Source organism: Podarcis gaigeae (genome assembly GCF_964106915.1).
Source record: "Podarcis gaigeae genome assembly, chromosome: 12".
NCBI lineage: Eukaryota > Metazoa > Chordata > Lepidosauria > Squamata > Lacertidae > Podarcis > Podarcis gaigeae.
In genome coordinates this window covers 51,775,388-51,796,559 of record NC_139688.1, presented here as the reverse complement: position 1 = coordinate 51,796,559, position 21,172 = coordinate 51,775,388, and the positions used below count along the sequence as shown (strand labels likewise).

At 43.9% G+C, this 21,172-nt stretch overlaps 1 protein-coding gene across 18 annotated transcripts in view; it reads left to right on the top strand.

Annotated features, from left to right (window-relative positions):
* The window catches only part of LOC310828434 (uncharacterized protein), a 99,394-nt gene that overhangs the window by 25,039 nt on the left and 53,183 nt on the right, over positions 1-21,172 (top strand). For 5 of the 18 annotated variants that reach the window (XR_014556853.1, XR_014556854.1, XR_014556855.1 and 2 more), the window contains one exon: positions 1,132-1,280. The exons of the other annotated variants lie outside the window; for them this stretch is intronic. The gene's annotated coding sequence lies outside the window, so the exon portion shown is untranslated. The remainder of the gene's footprint in view (positions 1-1,131; positions 1,281-21,172) is intronic. 18 annotated transcript variants of the gene reach the window in all.

Below are 21,172 nucleotides of genomic sequence, written 5' to 3'. Positions count from 1 at the left end.
TGATCCAACTGGGGAGATCCACCAAGATGTATATTCACATCTGTATCAACAACAACCATGAATTGCTCTTGCTGGTTCAGGGTGACTGAAAGACTGACTGCAAACCTATATACACCTAACTGGGTCTAAATACTATTGAATTCAATGTGGCTTACTTTTAAGTAGGCATGGATAGGCTTACATTGTGAATGGGCAAAACACAACTGGTTTGAAATGAAATTGTATTTCAAGAAATATTTAAGGGAAAGCAATGTATTCATTCGTTCAAAATAGCCATTTTGACTAAAGGAACGGTTATAAAATTGACTTCAGTAATAGTCAATGTAATTTTCTAGTATTACTGGCTGAAAAACCTTTAGGGTGATTCACTGAACTCTATTTTCAGATTCTCAACAGAATCTCAACTTTTGGTGTTGATTTAAAATGCTAAAAATGTATATCTTCTGAAATGGAAATTCTACAGTGTGCCAATCTCCACCCATTGAAATATATTAATTATCCATTGTTCACATCCTAAATTTACATAAGAGGGAAGTTTCAGATGACTCAGGCAGTATTTCCCTGGTTTATCTCCTATCTGAAGTTGCTGGTATCCTTTTACAACATTAGTAGGTATGCAGTGAAAATGAGGGGCAAAATTAATGGATTATGCAACTAATTGGGCCCCTTTCCAGAAGTTGGATCCAGCACATTCATGACCAGCCCAATTCTACACCACTCCTGGAATGACCTTTTTCAGGAATCTATTGCTGGAATCCTCCACCAGTAGCACTCTTCTCCCCTGGTGGAGATCACTATTGGGGTGGGGAATTTCAGCCTAGCTGATTCCTCAGCAGTGGCCAATATTGACTGTTGAGGGCAAACCTTTATTTGTGGGCTAAAAAGGAAGGTTATGCTTTGAAGTGTTCTTAAAATTCCTTTTTTATTACTTGAAATAAGAGATAAAAAAGGGGAAACATTACAGATGGTCTTTCTTTTTAACAATTAATTGCAGCTTTTCTTTATTCAACTAAAAGTCACCTCAAATTTATTCTTTGTCTTAAAAAAGCTTGTTGACTGAGGTACTGGTAATACACATTTTTATTTAAATGTCATTAAGTAAATCCATTGCTTCCAACCTATTTGCCTTAGGGTACTAAAACATTCATCCTGGAGGTCATCAGTTTGTGATGGACATCAACTAGACCTTTGGGGTTTTACCTTTGCCTCATGAGAACTGAGAACGCTGTCCATGGTGGCCTCTCATGGCTGAACAATGCAAGGAAAATTGATCATATCAGGTAAGCTATCCTTCGGGTAATGTTGCCCATTATTACTGATCTCATTTGAGAATCAATTTCCCTTTCCCCTCCATCACTAAGAGTGGTGCTTGAGGCCTAGCACAGCTTTGATATGGTTGTTGCAGGCTTTTCCAGTATTTTCGTGTGCCGAAAGTAATGGTGCTTTCCTGATATTCTTGGCATCACAGGGGGTGGGGAGCTGGCACAAGAATCAGATGCCAATATTAGGACTCAGCTATACAGCTGCAAATAAAACGTTTTAAATGTGTTGTAAAGTGCAATATACAAACGTGACTCTAGATGGCGAAAGTGAGCTATGCCAAATTCAATGTATTTTTCAAATCGTTTTTTATTTTAAAAAAGCATTTTCACAGTGTTTTTTATATGTGTGTAGATTCCACCTTGTTGTTGTTGTTTAGTCGTTTAGTCGCGTCCGACTCTTCGTGACCCCATGGACCAGAGCTTACCAGGCACTCCTGTCTTCCATTGCCTCCCACAGTTTGGTCAAACTCATGCTGGTAGCTTTGACAACACTGTCCAACCATCTCGTCCTTTGTCACCCCCTTCTCCTTGTGCCCTCATTCGTGGGCAAAGTATTGGAGCCTCAGCTTCAGGATCTGTCCTTCCAGTGAGCACTCAGGGCTGGTTTCCTTCAGAATGGATAGGTTTGATCTTCTTGCAGTTCACGGGACTCTCAAGAGTCTCCTCCAGCACCATAGTTGAATGCATCAATTCTTCAGTGATCAGCCTTCTTTATGGTCCAGCTTTCACTTCCATACATCACTACTGGGAAAACCATAGCTTTAAGTATACGGACCTTTGTTGGCAAAGTGATGTCTCTGCTTTTTAAGATAGTCTCATGGAATAAGTAGAATCTGACCTAGAACCTACCGGCTTTGGATATTCTTCAGTTACCACACTCATACCCATCACTTGTTTGAAGTGATATCTGCAACTGTGGACATGCCCCTTCCTTCCATGGTCTGCATACATAGGGTTGTTTCATGTAGGAAAATGTTTAGCACCTGAACCCGACTTTGTTCTATAAGCACCATTTGTTGTTTTGCATCCTGTGGTCTTATTATCCATCTCAGCTGGTCTGCTCTTGCCAGCTTGAGCCCTACAATTGGTGGGTCCTCTTTAATCTGTGTTCACCTTTGGACAAATCCCTCCTATCTCTCAGAGCACTGTCCCAAAGTTGTTGAAACAAGTGCAAAACACTCTCCTCTGGAGCTATAAAGTAGGAGCTTCACTTGCCTGAAGTTACATTTACTGTTGGAAAAAGTTTTTTAGCAAGAAAAAAAAAATCCCTGCCCGACAATCTATATATCTTTTTCAATATGTGGGATAATTGGGGAACTACTGGTGTGAACTCATATGGTAACTGCATAATATATGCTGTCAATTATCTATTGCGTGACGTGAGTCACAAAAATAAGAAGCCACAATCTTGAGCTCCAGTGGGTGGCCTCAATGACAGCAGGCGGCGTTTCTTGATACACTGTCTTTTAGGGCTCTCTGATTTTGCTCATCAAGCAGACGTGTCACGCAGCTCAGGTAGAACGTAGTTGCACATAACATTACAATTTTTGGAGCCAGCTCTCCACAGGGGAGTTTAAGAGGAGAGACTTCAAAATTATATGTCTAAAAATGAGACCCAAGTTGATATAATTCTAGCATGTCTCTTCTCTGTAAAAAACAGGTGTTGAGTTTTGTTTTGTTTTTTTAAAAAAGAATTCACAATTCAAAGAAAATTTCACAATCTGCACTAGAGCTGGAAACTAACAGCTAGCACACACACGGCTACAACCTCAACAGATGGCTTGTGTGTGGATCGGCCATATTGCATCAACACTGCAGATAGAGATTTTCGATCCCTTCAAACGCCAGATTTTCCAGGAAAGTCAGCTGCCAGCCACCAACTGTACAGTAATGAAATTATGTCCAAACATGTATGAACAAGGCTTACGAAGCGGCTCGAAAGGCCTATTAATAAACAGCATACAATGGATGGAATCCAAACAGCTGCCTGAGGTCAATGACGACTTCTGCCGGCCCAGTGAGGCTTCGGGTTGACTTTTTTTCTTAGAACAGCTGATCCAGGTCATATCACAATCTGCTGTTGAATCTCCCTTAATTTTCAAAAGGAGTTTAGCATTGGGAAACTCCTTTCCAAGGAGCCCACATTTCACATTCCTTTTGGATCCTAGAGTTCATTGCATTGCACCAGAACTCTGAAACTTAGGTTCTCAGACTTTTGTATTTTATAGGGGTTGTGGAGTTAATAATAATAATAATAATAATAATAATAATAATAATAATAAGAATTTGTTATTTATACCCCGCCCATCTGGCTGAGTTTCCCCAGCCACTCTGGGCAGCTCCCAATCAAGTGTTAAAAACAATACAGCATTACATATTAAAACTTCCCTAAACAGGGCTGCCTTCAGATGACTTTTAAAAATAAGATAGCTGCTTATTTCCTTGACATCTGATGGGAGGGTGTTCCACAGGGCGGGTGCCACTACCGAGAAGGCCCTCTGTCTGGTTCCCTGTAACCTCACTTCTCGCAGTGAGGGAACCGCCAGAATGCCCTCGGCGCTGGATCTCAGGCTGAACGATGGGGGTGGAGACACTCCTTCAGGTATACTGGACTGAGGCTGTTTAGGGCTTTAAAGGTCAGTGTGATGGCCTGGGAATCCGATTCAGAGGCTGAACCGGCGGAATCCCGGCCTGCACAGAAGTCCCCGCCTCCAGGGCCGGCTGAACTGGGGCAGGGCCTTGATTCTGAAGCACCTGCACCTGTGCCGGATCCTCAGGAGCAGGCACCAGGTGATTCCACTCTGGCTCCAGAGGTGCTTGAGGATACATTGCCTACAGGTGCGCCTCTCCCAGCCCTGTCAGGGAAAGGTGAGTCTCCTCCTGGGTCCAGTAACCCTCCAGCCTCTCCTGAGCTGCAGAGGCTCAGGGCAGAGAGACAGAGGGAACTGGTTTCTTCCAGGAGGAGTGCTCGCCTTAAGGCCAGGAGAGGCGGGTAATCTGGGGGCCGGGGCCGCCCCTGGCCTCAGAGAAGATAAAGGCCAGTCAGCCCGGTCCCAGGTTGCGGGAGACCCAGTCCTTTTCTTCCAGAGTTCTCGACCACACCTGGCTTCTTGCTTCAGATCCCGCTTTGCCTGTGTGGACTGTCTCTAGACCCGTGACCCAGGACCGGACTCTGACCACGTCTCACGGTAACCCACCCCCCACCCCCCGGACCAGCACAGTCAGCAACAACACTTTGAATTGTGTTTGGAAACATACTGGGAGCCAATGCAGATCTCTCAGGACTGGTGTTATGTGGTCCCGATGGCCACTCCCAGTCACCTGTCTAGCTGCCGCATTCTGGATTAATTGCAGTTTCCGAGTCATCTTCAAAGGTAGCCCCATATAGAGTGCATTGCAGTAGTCCAAGTGGGAGATAACTAGAGCATACACCACTCCAGCGAGACAGTCTGCGGGCAGGTAGGGTCTCAGCCTCCATACCAGGTGGAGCTGGTAGACAGCCACCCTGGACACAGAATTGACCTGCGCCTCCATGGACAGCTGTGAGTCCAGAATGACTCCCAGGCTGCGCACCTGATCCTTCAGGGGCTTAGTTACCCCATCCAGGACCAGGGAGACCTCCACACTCACCCACCCCCTGTCCCCCCAAGACAGTATTTCTGTCTTGTCAGGATTCAACCGCTGGGTATAATTTGACATTGTTGCTTAGAAAACATACATTATGTTCAGTGCTGTTTTTCTATAGTAATAAAAAAGAGGTGTTGGAACTCACCATGATTACACCCATCCATGGAATGATTCTATGATTCCATCCATGCATGCAAAAATCCCAGAGCAAATGAAGCTATTTTGTTTTTTGTGTTTTTTTTAAATATATTTTTATTAAGATTTTTAAACATAAATGCATATATGATGATCAGTGTAACATATATCATAACATTAACTTCTTTGGACTCCCTCACGTCTCCCGCTCCCACTTGCATCATTGTCAATTCTTGCCCGCAATTTATCATCTTATTTACATTATTGTGTCTCATTCATTTAGAATATAATCTAGTAATTCTCCCAAAGGTTTATGATTTTTCCTCAATCACATTTAACGTCCTAATTGCATCTAATTTAGTGGTGGCCAATTATTTATGATCTAGCCTCCATCTTAACATTCAACCAAATTACAATGCTTTTTTAAATAAATCTTAAATTTCTTCCAATCTTCTTCAACCTTCTCTTCCCCCGGGTCTCGGATTCTGCCGGTCATCTCGGCTAGTTCCATATAGTCTATCAGTTGCATCTGCCACTCTTCCAGTGTGGGTAAATCTTGAGTTTTCCAGTGCTTAGCGATGAGTATCCTTGCTGCCGTTGTTGCATACATAAAAAATGTTCAGTCGTTCTTTAACACCTTCTGGCCGACAATACCCAAAAGGAAGGCCTCTGGTTTCTTAGTGAAGGTATACTTAAATACCTTTTTCAGCTCATTATATATCATTTCCCAGAAGGCCTTCACTCTAGGGCAAGTCCACCAGAGGTGAAAGAATGTTCCCTCATTTTCTTTACATTTCCAACATTTGTTATCAGACAAATGGTATATTTTGGCAAGTTTAACTGGGGTCATGTACCATCTATATATCATTTTCATTACATTTTCCTTCAAAGCATTACATGCAGTGAAGTTCAGCCCGTTGGTCCACAACCTTTCCCAGTCCTCAAACAAGATGTTTTGAGTCCAAAAACAAAGTTTTTTATTATACCTGGAAGGGTGTAGTCTCTGCACTGCTTTTGAGGTTTTGAGCCAGGAGATGAAGGAGGTTCTATAGAGCATTTCAGGCCATTAGCAGCATCCTTAGACACAAATGCCTCCTGCTGTTCCTAAAGCAGGCCAGCACCAGTAGCAACACCTCCCTAGCAACAGCTGTTTCCTAGAATATGCCAAATTTAAAAGCAGTTTAACGTTTTACGGCATGAAATGATTTTGTCAACCCAGGAAGTAATTCTCAAGCCACAACTTCCACAAAGCCAATGTGCAGAGCCTTTAACCATCGCACAAGATTGCCCCAAACACCTTCAGCAGAGCTTCTCTCACCCCCAGCAGAGGATGGCAGAGAGGACACTATGTGCCGTCCTAAAATTACCCACCCCAGCCATCCTAGACCAATTTATATGGGGAGAAGCCTCACTGAATTAAATGAGACTTACTTTAGTGTAGACATATCATACTGTCCAAACATGAGTAAACAGAATAAAGCTGTAAATCCTCAGCCTTATACAATACATAGGTACCTCGGGTTACATACGCTGCAGGTTATATACGCTTCAAGTTACAGACTCCACTAACCCAGAAATAGTACCTCGGGTTAAGAACTTTGCTTCAGAATGAGAACAGAAATCGTGCTGCAGTGGCAGCAGGAGGCCCCATTAGCTAAAGTGGTGCTTCAGATTAAGAACAGTTTCAGGTTAAGAACAGGCCTCCAGAATGAATTAAATTCTTAACCCGAGGTACCACTGTACTGATCTTTCAAGGATTCTTCCTCCTCCCCCTCGTTCATCAGCTCCCCAAGTTTGTTCAAAATCTGATAAGATAAACATGCACTTTTAATAACTGGGAAATCCCTTTGTATTTTCACTGCTCTTGAATGTTTGCTCAATAGGAATTCCTGCCTTAGAAATATTGCTCCTCTCGAACAGCAGACCTCCTTTCTTATTGCCTCCATCTTGTTATTTCTGAACAAACTTACTCGATGAGACCTGGTCCCTGCGCATAAACAGTTTATTTCCACTATTTCTTTTCTTTGTGCTTGCAGAGCTGTCTAGGGTCAGAACTGCTGCGCTGAGCGTGGGGAATCAGCGGGAGTTTGTTCATCCTCTTTAAAGTGCTATATTTTTCATCCAGGAAAGTTTGTGTTCCTCTGTTTTTCTGTGTGCTAACATCACTGCCTTATACGCTGCAGAAGATTGTCTCCTGCCAGGCAAGGCTCCCTGCATGATGCTAACTCTGTTTTCACTTTTCTCTCAGGAGACTTGTGTGAAGGAAGTTCAGAATGTTTAAGGTTCAGTCAGCTAACTTGCCCAGCTCCACATCTGAGGTCTGAAATCACACCAGAAAATCTGTTTGCTCTGCTGTGTCAAGCCATTTCCTTTGAGAAATGACCAGCACCCACAAAAATCCTCCTCCCATCATTGCTCAATTTCCCATGGTGGAAATCAGGGCCCAGGCAGGGAACCAGAAGTAGATTCACCTGCACAGGTGACTTGGACTAGCATGGAAAGTGACAACGGCTGTATTTACATGCCCTTTTGTGATTGGGAGTTTAATCTTGTCAGTTTCTCAATCTTCACTTTGATTGTTTAAATCCTTTCAGCCCAAATAAGGGCTAAAGGCAGGAATGACAACAGGATTTCTTGGGCTTAGTATGCTGCAAGTGGATTGGGGCCCTTGCTCCACCACCCCACAATCTACTGGCAAGAAGTGCTGCTTTAAGTACATATATTAATCAGCCCTGAGTGCTCACTAGAAGGACAGATTGTGAAGCTGAGGCTCCAGTACTTTGGCCACCTCATGAGAAGAGAAGACTCCCTGGAGAAGACCCTGATGTTGGGAAAGATGGAGGGCACAAGGAGAAGGGGGCGACAGAGGACGAGATGGTTGGATAGTGTTTTTGAGGTTACCAGCATGAGTTTGACCAAACTGAGGGAGGCAGTGGAGGACAGAGGTGCCTGGCGTTCTCTGGTCCATGGCGTCACAAAGAGTCGGACACGACTAAACGACAAAACAACAACAAATTAATTCAGCCTAGCCCAGCTCACAGGGCTGCAACAAAGATAGAAAAGGGTATAGTATGGTGTCAGGACTGCCGCTAGGTCCCAGCTCACAGAGGACCAACGCCCAGTGGATATTATATACAAAAGTCTTTATTGAAGTTTAGTTTCCATTTCCAAGCTCTGGGCGCGCAAGCCCACGTCTTAACGCTAGACCGGCTAAGTCCCCTCTGACTCACTGCTCCACCCACACCAGTTTAAGATTCTAGCCCGGCTCCACCTCTTGCGCTGCTCTTTCCTGCGTTGGGTCCTTCTGCCCTCTGGGGTTCCCTCCTTCCTGGACTCCTCTGACGCGGAGCCTCCTGAGTCTTGCCCCTCCCTCCGGCGGGCTTTAGGACCTGGCTCCCTTCCCGGGCTCCCCGCTGTGCCGCGCTCCTGTACATTTGAACTTGGCGCGCGCGCCCAGCCGGTGACTTTCCTTCTGACCGTTTCCCCGCTTCCTGATGTGGGTGTTGCCAAACCTGACTCCTCTCCTCCCTCTGGTGGTGAGGACACTGGTCCTGACTCCTGGGACTCCCCCTCCCCACTGCGCTCTGGTGGAGACGCTGGCCCTGATCTCCAGCTGCTGTTCAGGGACTCCCCGCTGGCCCCTCCCTCTTGAGGTTTCTCCCTTGGAATCTCCCTTGCTCTGGCCACCGGCGCTCCCTTCTGTGAGTCCTCCGATTCGCTAGAGAGGCTTGTGGAATAACTCTGGCCACTGTCACTGCCTGCGCCCCCCTCGTACTCCTCCTCCTCACTCTCCATTTGCTCCCCCTCCTGTGTCTCTCCTTCTGAACCCCTGACATATGGTAATGTAAACAGTCATGAAAGGCAGAGCCTCGAAGTGTCCCTATTTTCCAGGGACAGTCCCAGATTTACAGAAGCCATCCCAGTTTCTGATTTGATTTGGAATGTCCCACTTTTCCATAGGACGTCCCTATTTTCATTGGAGAAATGATGGAGGATATGGAATTACGTGACTCCTGAGCCAAGGAGATAAGTAACTTTACAACCTTTAGAAGACATTTGAAGGGAGCCCTGTATAGGGAAGCTTTTTAATGTTAACTGTTTGATTTCGTTTTTATATATGTTGGAAGCCGCCCAGAGTGACTGAAGCAACCCAGTCAGATGGGCAGGGTATTATTATTATTAGAGTTGTTGTTGTCTAGTCGTTTAGTCGTGTCCGACTCTTCGTGACCCCATGAACCAGAGCACGCCAGGCACTCCTGTCTTCCACTGCCTCCCACAGTTTGTTCAGACTCATGTTTGTAGCTTCGAGAACACTGTCCAACCATCTCATCCTCTGTCGTCCCCTTCTCCTTGTGCCCTCCATCTTTCCCAACATCAGGGTCTTTTCCAGGGAGTCTTCTCTTCTCATGAGGTGGCCAAAGTATTGGAGCCTCAGCTTCACAATCTGCTTATTAGAGTAGGACACCCCTATTTTCATCAGAGAAATGTTGGAGGGTATGGAAAGGTTTGATGCAAATATATAATGTCAGTGTTCCAACCTACTTTCCTTGATTGGACAGCTTGGGGTGGATGTGGGAAGAAAGCTTCCCTTGGTTCCTGAAGAATCTAGCCTAAGGATTAGACTAGGACCTTCTACTGTGCTTATGAAATGTGTCAGTAAATATCCCCTAAAACATCCACAGTGTGTGAGAGATGGTTCCATCTTTCTATTCAGCTCCTCCCAGCCATTTTGTTGCACCCTTTTTGTGACTGGTGTCCACTGTACTTTCTTATGTGCCCACTAGCCCCCAAAAGTTGATGACCCCTCCATTTCTGGACATCCTCATTAAAAAGCTGACTGACATGAACCTACCATCTGTGATTGGATTAAAGACTTTCTGATAGATCAGACACAGTGAGGATTGGACATGTAACATCTAATTCCTTAAAAATCAGCACTGGCACACCACAGGGATGTGTGCTAAGTCCCTACCTGTATTCATTGTATACATACGATGGTATATCATCTGGCCCGTCTACTGCAATTATTAAGTTTGTGAATGACACCACCATAATGGGTTTAATAACAGGTGGAGACGAATCAGTGTATAGAGGGGAGGTCCAAAAAATATCTACATGGTGCCTAGGGAACAACTTGCACCTTAATATCAGCAAGATAAAGGAGATGGTGTTGGACATTTGGAGGAAGAGAGGAGAACTAGCCCCGCTATACATTGGGGAGGGCTGTGTGGAGAGAGTCTCCTCCTTTAAATTCCTAGGAGTTTATCTCAGTGAAGACCTTACTTGGAAAATAAATACAACCCAGGTGATTAAGAAACCCCAACAGAGACTCCATCTCCTCAGAATATTGCGAAAGAACGATGTCAATCAACATTTGATGATCTCCTTCTACCAGTCAACAATAGAAAGTGTCCTTTCATATTGCATCACGGTGTGGTACGCTGGTTTGACACCATCTGTTAGGAAGTGCCTACAGAGGGTGGTGAATACAGCACAAGATATTATGGGCTGTCCCGTGAATCCACTTGATGAAATAGCGGAAGAACGTTGCCTCAGGAGAGTGAGGAAAATTCTCAGGGATGATTCACACCCTGGCCGGCACTTTCTTGCCCTCAGGCAGAAGATATAGAAGCATGATTAGTCGCACCAACAGGGTAAAGAACAGCTTCTATCTGTGGGCTGTTAGGCTGCTGAATGAAAAGATAACAACAGGGCAACTGACTTTCGGGTTTGGTGGGTGTGAGTCAGTAAACAAGGGGAATTAAGACTAAGAGAGCTGAGTGGGGGGTACTCGTTTAATCTCACTGTATACAAGTTGTACAAGTGACAATAAAGTATTTCGATTTCAATTTAATTTCAATTTATGCTGCCCTGCGGAGTGCAGTAGAGCAGACAGGGAGGCCCCAGCTCACTTTTGAGGTAAGCACACAATGAAAACATGGATCAATAAGATGGTTGATCCTGCAAGTTGAACTACAGTGGTGTTGTCTGAAACGGAGAGACAGTTGTCTTCTCAACCTTTAGGGTACCCACACTGGAGTTAAGAAAATTAGGGAATATCGATGCTTGTTGAAGAGCCTTGCAAGTTAATACTGTAACTGTGGCCAATTCACCCAAGCTCACTCTCATGCCTTCATTCCAGTGAATGTCTGTGGTCTACCAGTGAGCTGTGTTGAAGTATAAAAATATTTCTTTTGGACTCAAATGAAATGCATTGTAAAACATATTACTCCATCAAATCTAGCTGAAAGAGGCCATGAGCTTGATTGCCACCAGATGAAGCCAACTCAACTACAGTTTCCCCACTTCACTGCTGAGTGAAAGCAAAATGGCTGATGTGACATTATTTATTTTTGATCACCCATAATGACACTGATTTTTGAATGTCTCTGCTGAATGTGCTGAGCCATTTCTTGATATGAGACTAAGAGATACTGCCAGAGAGAATCAACTGATAACAATTTAATATCTTGATCTCTCAGCAAATCAGCAAAAATGGGTAGGGGAGGGATCAGGAAAGGGGGGGGGTAAAAATGTTTGGCTGGAGAAGTTTGAAAGCTACATTTGATTTCTTCCTTCAGGGTTACAGTAGGTTATACTAGGACATGAGAGAAGAGTCCCTGCGGTATGTCTTTTTCAAGATTTATCAGTCTTTCCAGGTTTCTTCTTGAGACAACTTTTTTTTCCAGTTGTAACCCGACAAGGTCTGAAAAAAGCTGACACTACAAAAAATCACTTTTTACAATGCACAGAAAAGACATTGCTCGCTGCCCAGAATTTTAGCATCACTACCAAGGGAGGCCTGTTATCTGTCTTGGAGAGCATGTGCTGTGTATAAGAATATTTATAAAGGACCAGGCGTTGGGTTTCATCAGCCAGGTCTTTGTTCTTTGCTTTTGAACAGGTGTCCTGTACCTGAGATTCAGACAAAAGAAACAATGAATCGCAGAACCCACTGCCAAATGAGAGACTTGTTTTCGGGTTCAGATAGGAGGAACAGGAAGTTGGGGGTAGAAGTAGGTATGAAAGAAGAAGAAGAAGAAGAAGAAGAAGAAGAAGAAGAAGAAGAAGAAGAAGAAGAAGAGGAGGAGTTTGGATTTGATATCCCGCCTTTCACTCCCTTTAAGGAATCTCAAAGCGGCTAACATTCTCCTTTCCCTTCCTCCCCCACAACAAACACTCTGTGAGCTGAGTGGGGCTGAGAGACTTCAAAGAAGTGTGACTAGCCCAAGGTCACCCAGCAGCTGCATGTGGAAGAGAGGAGACGCGAACCCGGTTCCCCAGATTACGAGACTACTGCTCTTAACCACTACACCACACTGGTGTCCCCAAGCCAGCCCCAGTCATACCTTGGATTGTGAACGCCTTGCAGGTTTAATGTTTTGGCTCCTGAATCCTGCAAACTCGGAAGTGCGTATTCCTGTTTGCGAACTATTTTTGGAAGCCGAATGTCCGACAGAACTTCTGCAGCTTCCGATTGGCTGCAGGAGCTTCCTGCTGTGCTTTGGTTTCTGAACATTTTGGAAGTTGAACGGACTTCCGGAACGGATTCCGTTTGACTTCCAAAGTACAACTGTATTTTAAAGGTAAAAGGACCCCTGACCATTAGGTCCAGTTGTGACCGACTCTGGGGTTGCGGCGCTCATCTCACTTTATTGGCCGAGGGAGCCAATAAAGGGGTCATGTGGCGAGCATGACCAAGCCGCTTCTGGCGAACCAGAGCAGCGCACGGAAACGCCGTTTACCTTCCCTCTGGAGCAGTACCTATTTATCTACTTGCACTTTGATGTGCTTTCGAACTGCTAGGTGGGCAGGAGCAGGGACCAAGCAACAGCAGCTCACCCCGTTGCGGGGATTCAAACTGCCGACCTTCTGATTGGCAAGTCCTAGGCTCTGTGGTTTAACCCACAGCGCCACCCGCATCCCTACGACTGCATTTGATGACATCAAAATTAACAAATATTGTAATAAGACGATAAACAACAAGTGCTCCTCAATTAAACTTTTATTTCAATGCATACTGTAAATAAAAAAAGATATCATGAGGGCAAGGCAGAGGTGTCTATGTTGTGAATGAGTAGGGTCAAAGAAGCTATCGGAGACAAGAAGGCCTCCTTTAGAAAATGGAAGTCTTGTCCAAATAAGGAGAACAAAAGTGAGCGCAAACCTAGGCAAAAGAAATGCAAGCGGACAGTAAGGGATGTGAGAAAGGAAATCGAGGAGCGCATTGCTACAAACAACAAATTCTTTAAACGTAGCAGGAGATTGACTAGGGAGGTGGTTGAACCTTTGAATCATAAGGGAATGAACACAAAGGAGGGTAACGAGATTGCAGAGAAACTGAATCAATTTCTTTCATCTGCCTTCACGGTGGAAGATAAAGGGCAGCTCTCCAGTGTTTCAGACAGGTATCATTTCCAGCCCAACCTGGGACTTCCTGCATGCTCTACCACTGAGTTACAGCCATTTCCTTCTGAGCTCCTCTGAGAACCAGGGAACTACAACCTCCAGAAACCCAGAGAGAGTGCTTGGGAGTGATGCACTCAATGGTCCTTTCTGACTCACCGTTCCACAGTTAGACTGTGACCTCAGCAGGGGCATCATTCATGCCAGCTGGGAAGTCCTCTAAGAGCACTCAGGGATCCTGTGGATTCCACATATCTTCATCTCCCAGTTTTTTTAAAAAAGATTTTTATTGATACAACAAGAAAAAAAACAAAACACAAGTACCAAATTACACACAGGAATAACCATAGACACCTAATTTTCTTAGCAAACAATAAAACATATATTGGTCTTAACACTAAAGACCCGACCTCCCGTCTATTCCATATTTCAATTTCATATTACTTATTGCCAATACACACTTTTATCATAATTAAACTTATTCTTAATAAATCTAATTTCTTATATCTACCTTGCAACTATTACTGAAGTTCCTCAAATGCTGCAACAGAATTTAAACTACTATATTTATTTTTCAGATATTCTTTGGAAACCTCCCATTCTGAAACAAATTCCTGTTTTGATTTATTCTTTATTTTTTCTGATAGACCATCTAATTTGGCATATTCTGTCAGCTTTTGGATCCAATCTTGTATAGAGGGGATTTCATTACTCTTCCTTTTTGCTGCGATCAAAACTCTTGCTGCCGCCGTCGCATATAAAAAGATACCCTTCCTCTTTTGTGGAACATCCAAATCTGTTATTCCCAGGAGGTAGGCCTCTGGTTTTTTATTGAAAAAGATCTTTAGCATTTTTTGCAATTCTGCATGTATACTCTCCCAGAATACCTGTATTTTCCTACATATCCACCACATATGGTAGAAAGGTCATCTCCCAGTTTTCCATTTACAAAACAAAAAGAAAAAAAAAGCAGGTCTAGGGTGTGTCATGCCACATGAATGGGGCCCACGATGTATTGAGACACCCCGTGGTTGTCATGGCAGCCATGAAGTTCCAAGGAGAACCTGTCAATTTATATTGGTCATGAACTGGCAGAACTTTGGGAGCTGGGGAGGGGGAAGGGGAGGGGGCAAGCAGGGCACATTGATACACAAGGCACATTGATACACCAACAATATTTCAATATCGGGAAATGTTATTCGTGTCGTGACATCACGAAAACGTGCCTAAACATGTGTGAGTACTACAGTTGCAACCGCGCCGCCCGCCAATTAGCCGTTGGCGTTTGACAAGAGTAGGTGTGCTTTTAGGACAGCCAACTAAAAAATTATGTGACATGTAAAAGTGTTCCAACGCTGTTTTACGTCGTTTAGTTAAGATTTTAAAATACCAAAATACCAAAGGTAAGAAATCAGGATTACACGTGATTTTTAAATAAGTTCAGTGGATTTATTAATAATTGTTAGGGTTTTTTTTGAAAATGTCCGTTGGGGCACTTTGAGACATATAAAAGTGCCTCGTCAGTGTACAATAGTGCCCCAATATACAAGTTTGCATGAAATCTCTAAACTCATTAAATTTGAAAAGAAAAAAACTGTTTATTATGAGGCCAAAGTCATTTCTAAATATAATATGACCGTTTATCAAGTGTCATATCTCAGGAAAAAACCAGGATCTTGTCTGTTTGTCTTCCCCATTGTAGAAGGTAAGGCAAGCGCTGATTTCAAGGATGTTGTTTTGCCATTGCCAAAACCAAATTTCCCAAAGAGCACATCTTGAACACCATCTTTTTATACTTTTTCTATTGACCTAAGATGTGCAGTAGAAGCTAAACATTAAGTAATTATCTTATTTTTTATAAGCATTTTGTTTAAATTACTATTTTTTTACTACCTAATGTGAGTTCCTACACTTTTTAAGTTTTTCCAAAGTTTTTTTTAAATGGATAGGTGTTTGAGGAAAGACTAATATAAGTTTTGATGTTTTGTTAAGAAAACCTGCCATAAAGTCTATGATATGTGTGAAACACTGTTAGTTTTGATGCATAATTTAGATTTTAAGTAACAAATTGTAAGGCTGATTATGATCTCTCACAATAAATTTTTTTTTCCATGAAATTTTTGCAAATAATTACCATTCTCATACAATTTATGATTTGTATCAAAGTGCCCTGTCCAATGAATCAAAGTGCCCCTTAGGTGGGGCAGAATGATACAAAAGCCATTTTTTACTGAAGTCATTGTATGCTCATTATCTTCTAACTTTAATGGTTCTTCTGACTGCTGTTATAATATCCATTAGTTATGCCATGCATCAAGCCAAAATTTTTTACTATTTGACTCATTTTTGTTACATAAAATATGAGATTGAATTTTTCCGTATCAATCTGCCCCACTTCCCCCCTAGAGGTTGTCATGGGGTGACAGAGGATGATGAGGGGCTAGGGGCCACTGCACAGGAAGCTGAGCAGCGGGACCCCTCGCCCAAAGCCAGAGAGGCCCTCTTCCCCATGAACACAGCAGGTCCTGAGACGTAGGGAAAAGCAGGCAGGGTTCTCCAGACCAGGGCCGGCAGCCTAGTTCCCCAGGTGGGGAAGGAGGCCTGTGATTCCTCAGGTGGAGCAAGCTGAGAGCAGGTGAGGGTCACCTGTCTCATCAAGCCCAGATGCTGCAATCAGCAGGCAAAGCACAAAGGGGAAGCAGAGTTGAGGTGCTGTGTCTGTTCAACTGGCCATGTTGAAGGACCTTGCCTTGAATACTCCTGGACCGCCATAGGTGTCTTCTTTGGGTGTGACACTGGACTGCATCTTGACTTCGGAATTGCATTGACCCTGAACCTCATTTTCTGACCTTTGTCCTTTGAATCTCGGACTGTGGAATTTACAGATGCTGATTGACCCTCAGATTCTGGACTTGGTTTTGGCAGGTAGGCCAGGGGATCAGGACACTTTTAGTTTTGAGTCTTTTAAAATATGGGGTGCTTAAAGGTAAAGGGACCCCTGACCATTAGGTCCAGTCGTGGCTGACTCTGGGGTTGCAGCCCTCATCTCGCTTTATTTGCCAAGGGAGCCGGTGTACAGCTTCCAGGTCATGTGGCCAGCATGACTAAGCCGCTTCTGGCATGACTACGCCATTTACCTTCCCGCCAGAGTGGTACCTATTTATCTACTTGCACTTTGACGTGCTTTTGAACTGCTAGGTTGGCAGGAGCAGGGACTGAGCAACGGGAGCTTACCCTGTCGTGGGATTCGAACCGCCGACCTTTTGATCGGCAGGTCCTAGGCTCTGTGGTTTAACCCATAGCGCCGCCCGCGTCCCTTATGGGGTGCTTACTGACGTTATTGATAAGAAAATGGTAAAATGGGATGAGAAGGTCCCCTTTTAAGTGACTGTAGATATGTTACACACATGATGGCTGTAGAACCATTTTGGAAAATGCCTAGTTTTCAATGTAGTGGATTCTTAAAACAGTTTTTCATTTTTAGACTTTCCCCTATCATATCTGAGAATGGGAATGGTGTTTTAGATCAAGGAACTGATCTGTGAATATTGTGATTTGTAATGAGTAACACAGAAGCAGGTTTATTACCTTTACCTGGTGGTTTTAATGTAACGTGTGCAATATTTCTACACCCCAGTAAACTAGAAGGGCAAGTTATGCAATAGCTATGCAAGCTATGCAATTCAGCTTATTACAATAATCCTTTTGATTACTGAATAATCCTTCATAATTTGGGCATTATAAGTACATATAAAATGCAATTCTATGTATAAAGTGCCATAACGCAGCACATTTTAAAAATATATATACACACACATTGATCACTTTAAGTCAATAGAATTCCATTTTCTGAACATTTTGTGATGAACATTGGTTTGTGTGTTGCAAGAGAAATGAACCGATACACAAATCAATTCCACAATTTGCAGTTTGCACACATTGCAGTATACAGTAGTTTGGGATATTTGCAACCACAGCTTTTTGCTGTGCACTGTACATTGCAAGCACATCTCAGCACCTCACAGGATGTAACCCAATATTTCTGGCAATTATGATCACTTATAGCTGCTAGGGATGGCTACTCAAATACCCTTCCCACTAACTTGGAGAGGAAAACCACAAGCAACATCTATTTGCTAGTCTCCAAATATGGCCACTGTTGAAATGCTTTGTGATGGTGCCGTGTGCTATTGAAGACGACATTAACAGATTAGAGAATTGGGCCAAAGCTAACAAAATGAACTTCAATAGGGACAAATGTAAGGTTCTGCACGTAGACGGGAAGAACCAGCTGCACAAATAAATACTTCCTCCAGGCATCTCTGTAAAAATAGGAGGCTGGACCGCATTTGGCCTTGGGCCTGACTAACAGGGCTCTCCTTATGTCCTCCTTTCATTTTATGTAAACTGCTTAGAGGGTTTTGTTGATTAGAGAGGTAGAGGGACCCCTGACTACTAGGTCCAGTCGTGGCCGACTCTGGGGTTGTGGTGCTCATCTTGCTTTATTGGCCGAGGGAGCTGGCGTACAGCTTCTGGGTCATGTGGCCAGCATGACTAAGCCGCTTCTGGCGAACCAGAGCAGCACACGGAAACGCTGTTTACCTTCCTGCCGGAGCGGTATCTGTTTATCTACTTGCACTTTGACGTGCTTTCGAACTGCTAGGTTGGCAGGAGCAGGGACCGAGCAACGGGAGCTCACCCTGTCGCAGGGATTCGAACCGCCAACCTTCTGATTGGCAAGCCCTAGGCTCTGTGGTTTAGACCACAGTGCCACACGTGTCCCTTTGTTGATTAAGTCCCTTTGTTGCTAGACGAGGTTTAGGATCCTAGGACTGTGGAAATGCTTTTGTGAACAGGATTTGAACCGGGGCTGTCTGGTTTCAGGTGGTCTGCAGCAAAGTGCTCTCCCGTGGTTCCCCCTTGTACATAGGCCTGCTTACCAGCCAACGTTCGCAGGGGCTGCCGTGTTCATTTCTCACAATGCCCTGGAGTAGTGCTATGCCAGAGGCATTGTGGGCATAATTAAAATGATGGATGGCTCCCAGTCCCAGCTGTCTGGTGTAATGAACCAGGGCATTGGAGCCCTAGCAGCCGCCAGCAACCAAATGCTGACGCCGGGCCTGTATTGGACCAGCAGATTCTGGCTTGCTTGTTTAATGTTTGATGTGATATTTGGGGACGAAAAACTGGCCAAGTTTTAATCTGTGCATTAAACCCAGGGCATGCTAGCAATAGGAACAATTTGAGATTTTGTCAGAGATTGTCATTTACTTTCATCCGAGAACAATATATACAAAGTAGTGGTCAGGCTGTTGCTTTTCTCATCTCTGAGATGACCATCAGTTGCCTGTGTGTGTGTGTGTGTGTGTGTGTGAAACAAGAGTGCTAGAAGTACTGGGGGGGGGAATAGTTTGCTTCTAATTTCTGTTCCAATTGCTTTATTCTGATTGGCTCTGCCTGTCTTGGTATTTCTATGTTAAAGACAGTAAGTGATGTATGACATCTCCATGAAAATCAGTCTCGAGTCCGATCCCACATTCCCTGCACACTAGAGATTCCCTCTGTGGGTGGGTCAGCTGTAAGCATTCTAGGACTTGCTAATCCATTGGCGTTTCCCAAGGGAAACTGTATTAGATCAGAGAAAACAATACCACAGAGCTGCCCCACATGCTTTATCTAGGAAGATCCTATCACCTCAAAGTTGAGCTGCGCCCATTATGTGTATTCTAATCCTTTACCATATATTAGCCCTGGAAGGTGGCCAAATAAGTCTCACAGCTGAGGTATGATGGCCCAGTGCTGTCTCATCAAATATATTTCTCCCCATTCCCCACATGAGAACAAGAGTCCAGAATGTGCGTGACTTGGGAACAAATGTTGTCTCAAGTATCATCAGCTTGGCAAGAGCTACGGACTTATTTTATCCCGGCTGGATTTGTGACAGATGCTTCCATGCGAAAGCCATCTCTGAACGGTCATAAGGTCACATAGTTGCCTACCTAAGACTGTCAGTACAAGCCAGTTGCAAACCAAGGGTAGATGTAAACAAAAAAGTGACTGACAGGAATGTACATCTGTTGAGTCAGTCACTGACAGTAAATGACATTTTCTGAGTCCCAGATACCAGCTAGGCCTGTGAGTCAGGTATGTTAGGGAGACTCATATTTTTGGTCATTCTTAGACCTACGAAATATATATTTCTGGAATCTCTCAGTCTGGTGGCATAATCTGAGACTTTCACCAATATATCATGTCATATATAGTACTTCATTACACATCACCTAAAGTGACATGTGTGAGCCAAATTGACCGTTACTAGCGACTTTGGGATCCTCCACCTATCTAATCTAAAGCTGGAAGCATTCTGTTTGAGGTAATTTTGGATACCTTCAAAGGTTTGAGTGGGGTGCTAGATCTGTGATAGGACATTCACACATGTCAGTCATCATTTGATTTCGCAGTTAGCCATCCTGCCAGGAGCATGCATGTGTGAACCAAGCCTTAGTGACTGCTCTCCTAGACAAGAGCATGCATGGGGAACAGATACTGCTAGACTCCAACTCCCATAAGCTCCACCCAACACAGCCAATGGTCAGTGGCGATGGCCCACAGGTTCCCTAGCCCTTGACTAGAGCTGCTTCTTGTCCAAAAATGGCCTCTCACCACATTAAAAGCATGTGTGGAAGTTGGGGAAGTGCCTTAAGTGTGAGAAGGTGTCCCACATGTGAACTGATTTATGTGCATTGAGCTTATCCATCAATGGTGGATTCTGGATAAGTGGATTTGTTAGTGGGTTTGGGGCAATATGTGTTTTTAACAAAAGCAGTAGTTCTTTGGAAATCTCCTATCAGGAGAACTTAGCAGAAGATTCTAAACATGTAACGTAGACGGTGGCAGATTTGGAGGTACCTGTAGTAAATGTAGAAGCGGGGCTCCGTGTGGTTAATGAGTCCCTGAGTATATATATCATTACCTCAGAGATGTGACTACAAACAATTTGTGTGTGGTAGAAATGTTGAAGAAAACATTTATAATTTCTATGACTAAATTTTCTTTCATTTTGTTTCTTTAAATGATGTTCATTTTTGGATGAAGAGAAGTGTTTTCTTTTTATCTTTCTATGTGCATAATTTATTAGAAACGGAAAGCATACCGTCGCGTTCGTTTAGGTGAATGGATAGGGCCCCTTGAAATGGGATGCATGCTCAGTCACATGGACAATAAATCTACTACAGTCATACCTTGGGTTAAAGTTGCTTCAGGTTGAGCATTTTTGGGTTGCGCTCCAAGGCGACCTGGAAGTAACGGAATGGGTTACTTCTGGGTTTCGTCGCTCACGCATGGGCAGACACTCAAAATGACATCATGCACATGCGCAGACGCAGGTTGCATTCTGCTCAGGATGTGAACGGGGCTCCGGAATGGATTCCATTTGCATTCAGAGGTACCACTGTACTGTAGAAAAAGTTGTCTATAACAGCCAGGTGGAGACAAACTTGGGAAGCTGAAAGGTGATGTTTGACTGTTTTACTCCGAGTTGACCCACTGAAATTAATGAGCTTGACTAAAGTTAGGTCCATTAATTTCAATGGCTGTACTCTGAGTAAAACTCTCAGCCAACATTGTTTATGGGGCTTTGGCTGGAGGCGACACAGAAACTATGTTTGGAGAGGGTGAGCGGG